Source organism: Gavialis gangeticus, unplaced genomic scaffold (assembly GCF_001723915.1).
Source record: "Gavialis gangeticus isolate Ggan-Ray unplaced genomic scaffold, GavGan_comp1, whole genome shotgun sequence".
Taxonomy (NCBI): domain Eukaryota; kingdom Metazoa; phylum Chordata; order Crocodylia; family Gavialidae; genus Gavialis; species Gavialis gangeticus.
Genome location: NW_017729032.1, coordinates 223,951,922 through 223,958,379, shown reverse-complemented (window position 1 = coordinate 223,958,379; position 6,458 = coordinate 223,951,922). Strand labels below are relative to the sequence as shown.

At 41.2% G+C, this 6,458-nt stretch overlaps 1 long non-coding RNA gene across 1 annotated transcript in view; it reads left to right on the top strand.

The window, feature by feature from the left end:
- Positions 1-258: 258 nt before the first annotated feature.
- The window catches only part of LOC109303464, a 16,897-nt gene continuing 10,697 nt past the window's right edge, over positions 259-6,458 (top strand). The window contains exon 1 of the long non-coding RNA XR_002099126.1: positions 259-552. This is a non-coding gene — a long non-coding RNA (uncharacterized LOC109303464). The remainder of the gene's footprint in view (positions 553-6,458) is intronic.

Below are 6,458 nucleotides of genomic sequence, written 5' to 3'. Positions count from 1 at the left end.
CACTGAGCCCCAAAAATAAGCAGAGCTACAAGATTAGCTGATCTAACAGGTTTTTTAAAAGTTAAGCCATAACAAGATCTGACCACCTAATATAATTATCACATTCCAAGGAATCCAGGAATAAGAAGCTAAGGGCAGAGTAATGCTAACTTCAAACCGCAAAGTAATGTGGTGTAATTTGCTTATTGGGTGAACCCGGTTCGGGTGGTAACCTTTCATGATAATTTCTAACACCTTTTGATCCCATAGGGTAACAGCTATAGGGCAAGATTGTGAGTGGCTCTAAAGCCAACAGATTAGCATAAGATAAGGCATAAAGAAGCATGTATGTCAGGTGACCAGCATGAAGGATGGGACAGAAGGACCATCTCTGTACCAAGCCTGGACCCCAGGCTCCCAGTGTGAGTGAGGACCATATCCTGAGCAAGGGACCTTCCCAGTGACCCCTCAGACAGCGTTGATCGGGGACACCAGACTTCACTGGAACAACTTGGCGTGCACCTGGCATAGAGGGACTGCCGATAAGTTGCCAGCCCCATGTGAGAACTCTTTGTCATTCTATCTGTTGTTATCATTCACTATCTCTTTATTACTGTACTATCTGTTTGTCGCATTAACCTTTCTGTTAACTGTTGTATGCTAAGCTATAAGTAAATTTGCCTTTACTTCACTCCCAACTCACCTCCTCGATCCCGAACCCAGCAGCCTAACAGCTGATACACACACAGCACCTAGCCGGCCTCTGATAGTCCCATATGCACACCCCACCATATACAGGCACCCGCACCCCACCTTGTACTGCCATACATGCAGACCCCCGACATCCCAGCCACCCTCCCCCCACACAATTTCCCCCACAAACCCCATACCCACCTACACCCCACATATCCACACACAAACACACCCACATGCTCCCACACCCCCACACCTATCCACACCCTCCCCCACATCCTACATACCCACACACCCACAACCACCCACAAACCTATATGCACACCTCACAACATACAAGAGTAAGACTTAATTTTAAGCTATTGTGCGATCCTCTCTCAGTACACTACACAACACATGTAAATCAGGCCAAAAGCATTTTTTGAAATCAAATTAATGAATGTTGTAGATGTTTTCTTTTAGAATATAATTTTGTATTTTTCTGGTTCCAAGATGGCAAAACCCCTTGCTGAAACAAGTACTTCCAGGGCCAAGGGGACAGACTTCTGGTGGCAAAGGTCAGGGGTTAGGGGGTGGGACTTCTACTCACAAGATGATGACCAGGGGATGAGGTACCTGTCAAGGGGCAGGACTACCCATTAACCACTCGACAGCTTGCTCAAACTCAGTAAGCAGCCCTGCACCCAAAATAATTGCCGGCCCCTGCTGTAAAATCACTATCATCTTCTGTTCACAGCAAAAAAACAATTGCCAGAAGTTTCTGACGACTTCTCTCCTATTGTATTCATTTGTTTAACATTAAAAGCATTTCAAAACATTTTGAGATACATCATGACTAGACTTATTTTACATCCTGAATCTCCAGTGTTCAGGATAATCTCCACTGAATTTGACAAGTTTCTTTCACATTTGTGTACTGAGCTTGGTGCTTTCAGTAAAGAACTAGGATGAAAAATTATTAAACTTGAGAAAAGGTAGTTCTCACCTTTAAAAATGGATAGCTTCAAAACCAGCAAGATTACCACCCAAAGCCACAAGAAATTAGTAGAGTATCTTTCTTCACTGTAATATAAACTCAGCAGCAGCAACGTATCTGATACATATTAATATTGGAAAGCTAGAAACTTAACAACAACATACAGCAATGCAGAATTTAGAATATTAGCCTGAATCGTAAGGTGTTTGAAGTATGTTATATTTTCTCTTGATTTCAAAATGCCTGCAGTTTATTCAAGAGAAATTGCCTAGGGTTCATTTTCTGCTTCAGATACAACTTATACCATTTAAAAACATGAAGACTTAATAATTTTTTCAGTCCTCTTTTGCCCCCAAAGAATTTCCTGAAATGGCATTGGTTCTTTGTGGTTGCCTATTTTAAATTATTGTATTTCACTTGTTTGAAGCATATACCTACAATAGTCATGGGTACAAGGGGGCTTATCTAAAGAAATCCTGACAAATATCACTGCAACTGAATTTATGTTTTATCAAGAATTAATGCTTACCTCCTGTCTACTTGTGGGGATAATTGGAACTACAGCAATGCAAACATGTTGCTTTTAAGGCATATTTTAAGTGAAAAGAAATACCTTTTCAGTTGAACAATTTTTTCAACATAGCATTTGAAACCCACTACATAAATATAATAGGAGACTTGTCAAAACTACTGAAGATTTCCTGAACCCAGGAGACTATGTATCATACTTCACTATATCCCTTATATCTAATTTCCACCTTTTCTGTAAAGGCTAGTATGAGCCATGATTCTTTAATAGGTATTTGACACTTACATAACTCACAGGGGAGACTTACCTCTGAATTTTCATTTAATTTCTACTACACTAAATAAATATTTGGGATTGTTGCTATTTTCTGAATTAAGCATTTAGCTTTTTCTACTTTTTAAAATATGTCTAACCCAAAATGTATTAGTTTTGTAATGCAAAAGTAAAAACAGTAAAAACAGGACTGGTAAAAATGATGCACTAATGGGGAAAATTTACATTTCACAATGTTTCCTAAATTTTACCATACCTATGTGATATTTTGATAAGGGATTATGATTTCCAACTTTATTTTGAAAAATATGGAAGTTAGCTCACTTTTTGTCCATTTCCTATTCTTGCCATTCTTAATCTTCCTCCTCTATTTAGCCAAAAAAAATCTATCTGGTTTCTTTGTCAGGCAAAGTTGCAAAAGCTTTGGTAAATCACTTCTGATTGGGCTACATAACACAGTCAGGATGGAATTCTTTGATATATAGGACTGTTACTAATTTTACTTTCAGAGGAACAGAATTTGGACATTCAAAGGCAAAAGCAGCTGAAAATACTAGTAGTTTCTGAAAGTTTTGGCTTAAGGTCCTTAAAAGGGCTCTGAGAATTTAGTTGCCCAAACCCTGTTGCCTACAGGTCTCGTTATTCTCATGCTTCTAATATTCTTAATTACCAGTTACTATAACCTAACTGTAATGCAACAACACCACATGAATAACAAAATGCTGCAACGTATTTATTAAGATAATGGATGGAATACAATATAGATAGCATATAAACATAGTGCGAGCAGCGCACCACATTCCACCCATAAAGTGGTGCCCATTGTTGCTGCTGTGGTTGCCTTCCCCTCATTTATGCTACTGATCTGTACAAATATTTGGACCATAATCTTGAAAAAATTCAAATTAATTTTTATTAATGTATTCAACTACAAATTCTTGTATGAATAAAGTTATACAAAATTAATTCGCATTGGTAGGATTAATTTACTGTGCACCATACTCATGGGTGGCAAAATGTAAGACACAGGTTACAGGTTGTTTATTTTAGAGCATTTTACCTTCCATTATCTACATGCATCCTGAAAACTAAGAAAAACTATGATGGTTGAAATATTAACCCATCAGAACAGGTATGAAATCTAATTATTGTTCTTTGAATCCCAGCATAACAGTGCTATCGATTAAATCTAACCCAAAAATTGAATGTCCCATTGGAGGCACATTCTCCATGAATGTGCCTCCAATGGGACACAACAATCATGGTTTGCAGCAGAATTTCTATTGAGAGATGGTTATTTTGAGATTTTTTTTTTAAGTGGAATATTCTAAACCTTACAACCTCATTGTTCATACACACTATTTTAAAAACTGGCCCCCAAAACTAAAGGGGAAAGTATATTAAACAGTGGATTTTCCAAGGTCATAAAACCATTTTTTTAAATGAATAAAAACTAGAGAAAGGTTCCAAATGCATATAGTAGTACAGGGCATTTATACATGTTTTCATCCCACAACACGTGCAGATCCTCCACTTCAGACTAGACTTGATTCAACGAGCTGTGATTAATCTGCATGCAAGCTGATGTGAACTGCACTGCCCCGTGTGCAGTTGTACAAGCGGTGAAATGCACATCAGTGCATAGAAAATGGGAGCAGTGCAGTTCTGAACTAAAGCAACCACCAATGTGTTTTAGTTCAAAAGTGTGACACCACCATTTTCTCAGTGCTGATGTGCATTTCTCTGTTTATACAACTGCATGTGCCAAAGCACTAGCACTTTCCACTGCTGAAGTGCATGCATGTGTACAATTGCCCACAGTTCCTAAGCTCAACAGTAGTCTGAGAAAGATGAATTGAGGTATTGTTAGTGTAACAGGGAATCCCAACCCTATTAGCTATATAGGAAGGGGAAGTAGGAGGGAAGAGTGGGGTCCCCAGGAGAGCAAGACATTTGTGGCCACAGAGGCAGACTACTGCAACAGTCAGCACCAGGAACCAAACCTTGACAACTGGGGCTGCTAAGCAGCTGAAGAAGGTTGTGGGGCAGAGGAATCCAAATAGCTCATTAGGCTGAACAGGCACCCTTGGGCACATCCCAAAGGGCAGTGGTCAGATGACCAGGAGCAGGGCTTGGCTGCAGATAAGCCCAGTCTCTGGGCTAGGGGTGGCAGTCTATGTCCACTGGCTGCAGTGGAAGGAGTGGAGGACAGAGCTGGCTGCCAGGGAAAAAGTGCCATGGGGCTGAGGAAGACAGGTTGGCTCCTTATGACTGATAATTGTTATGGCTTTGAGGGACTTTGGGATGAGCTGTAACTGGATGGCTAACCCACTGTGTTACAGTTATCTTTTCTGTATTCAAGTTTAACACTCAAGGACCATGTTGCAGCTTTAGGGGAGGTCTGGAGGCCATGGACCAGGATGCTAGGGGTATTCAGAGTTTTGAGACTAGTTTTGGTCAAGGATGTATAGGGCTGAGGACCAGGAAGCTAGGGTCCAAGGCAGCAGACCTGGGCGGGAGGGTCAAGTCAAATCAAGTAAGTGCTGAGGCTGCTGTGACTGTTCAGGTACCTTAGATGCTGTAACAATCCTCCTAGGTTAGTTGTGTAGCTTTGGATCACTGGTGATTCTTTGGGCACAGTGACCTGGTGGTACCCATGTCCTGTCCAGGTATGGATAGCAGTTGGCTCACAGGGAGCTCATCCGCCCTTTAACATGTCTTGTTTTTAGTCCTGCTGGGTTCCCACACGCTCTCCTCACCCAGGCTAGCTCAGGTGGGAGCTCCAGCTTAGTTGCCAACAACCTGACCATGGAACAGGCTGTACTGGTTTGCATGATACCAGATAGCAGACCAAGAGGGGCCTAGCCTGACAATAGAGCTGAGGGGATTCAACCAGATAAAAAGGGCCAAAACTGGAAAGTCTAAAGCCTGGACAAAGGTTTTGGGGCCTGAGGGATCCAGTGATAGTTTAAGGCCTAGAGATCCCCTCCAAGCGGCAACTGAGAGTCATCTGCAAGACATGGGTGTAGCTATGAGGACATCTGGAGGCCACAATATAGGCCATAAGAGATGACTAGGACCGTTTTAAAGGGGAAGTACAACCCATGGAGTTTGAGTGGAGTAGCTTTGAGGATTGGGGTATGGGGAAATAATTCCTAGAGCTATACTAAAAGGAGAATACACCAAAGAAGAAGCTACCCTGACCTCTGGAGGAAGCCTCCCCGTAAATATATTGTGGAGGTTGGGCTTACCCCTCTATAGTCACTCAACGAACTGTCAATACCCCAACGTTCCTGCCTGCCACATCTTGGATGTTATTATTCTATGTTCAAATTTTTTTTATGTCACTAGTTGGGAGGGTTGTTCTGCCACAAATAATTCTTTTTTTTTCTGTTCGTTCTTGTTAGGTCTCTATTAGATGTTCCCAGGGACTATGGGTAAGTTATCTCCCTCGCCACTCCGTATGTTTGCACGCACTCGATGGTATAATCACAGTCTGGTTCAAATCAAAACTTGTGTTTATTTTTAACTTTTAGCACTCTGTACAACCTTCCTTTACTTTCAGGCAAAAGCTGTGTCTCTCCCCTTTTTTTTTTTTTTTTACAATATCAACTTGGTAATTCTACTTATCTAATACTCTTATGCTATAGCTATTACTTTGTCTGAACAGAACTTTGTAGTAATAAACAAAGTCTCTTTCTTTCTTGTCCATCTGTGGTTCCATACCTGCTACAGGCTTCTATCTTCGAACCCTGCTAGATACACTCTCTTTACCTGTTGGCATACGAGTCTATCTCTTATCCTGCATGAAACTGATGACTTGGATCCTCTTGAGGTGATAATACTGTGTCCCTTTCACTCTCTTCTTTTTTTTTATTGTTTTCTTTTCAGGCTGGCTGTGTAGGACACGTCCCGTGGCATTAGTCTCTTCAGGTATCCGCCCTCCGCTCTTGGAGCTCCGTTCTTTTCCCGGCACTGCAAGAAGTTTTGGTAAGTTTCAGCTCCCCC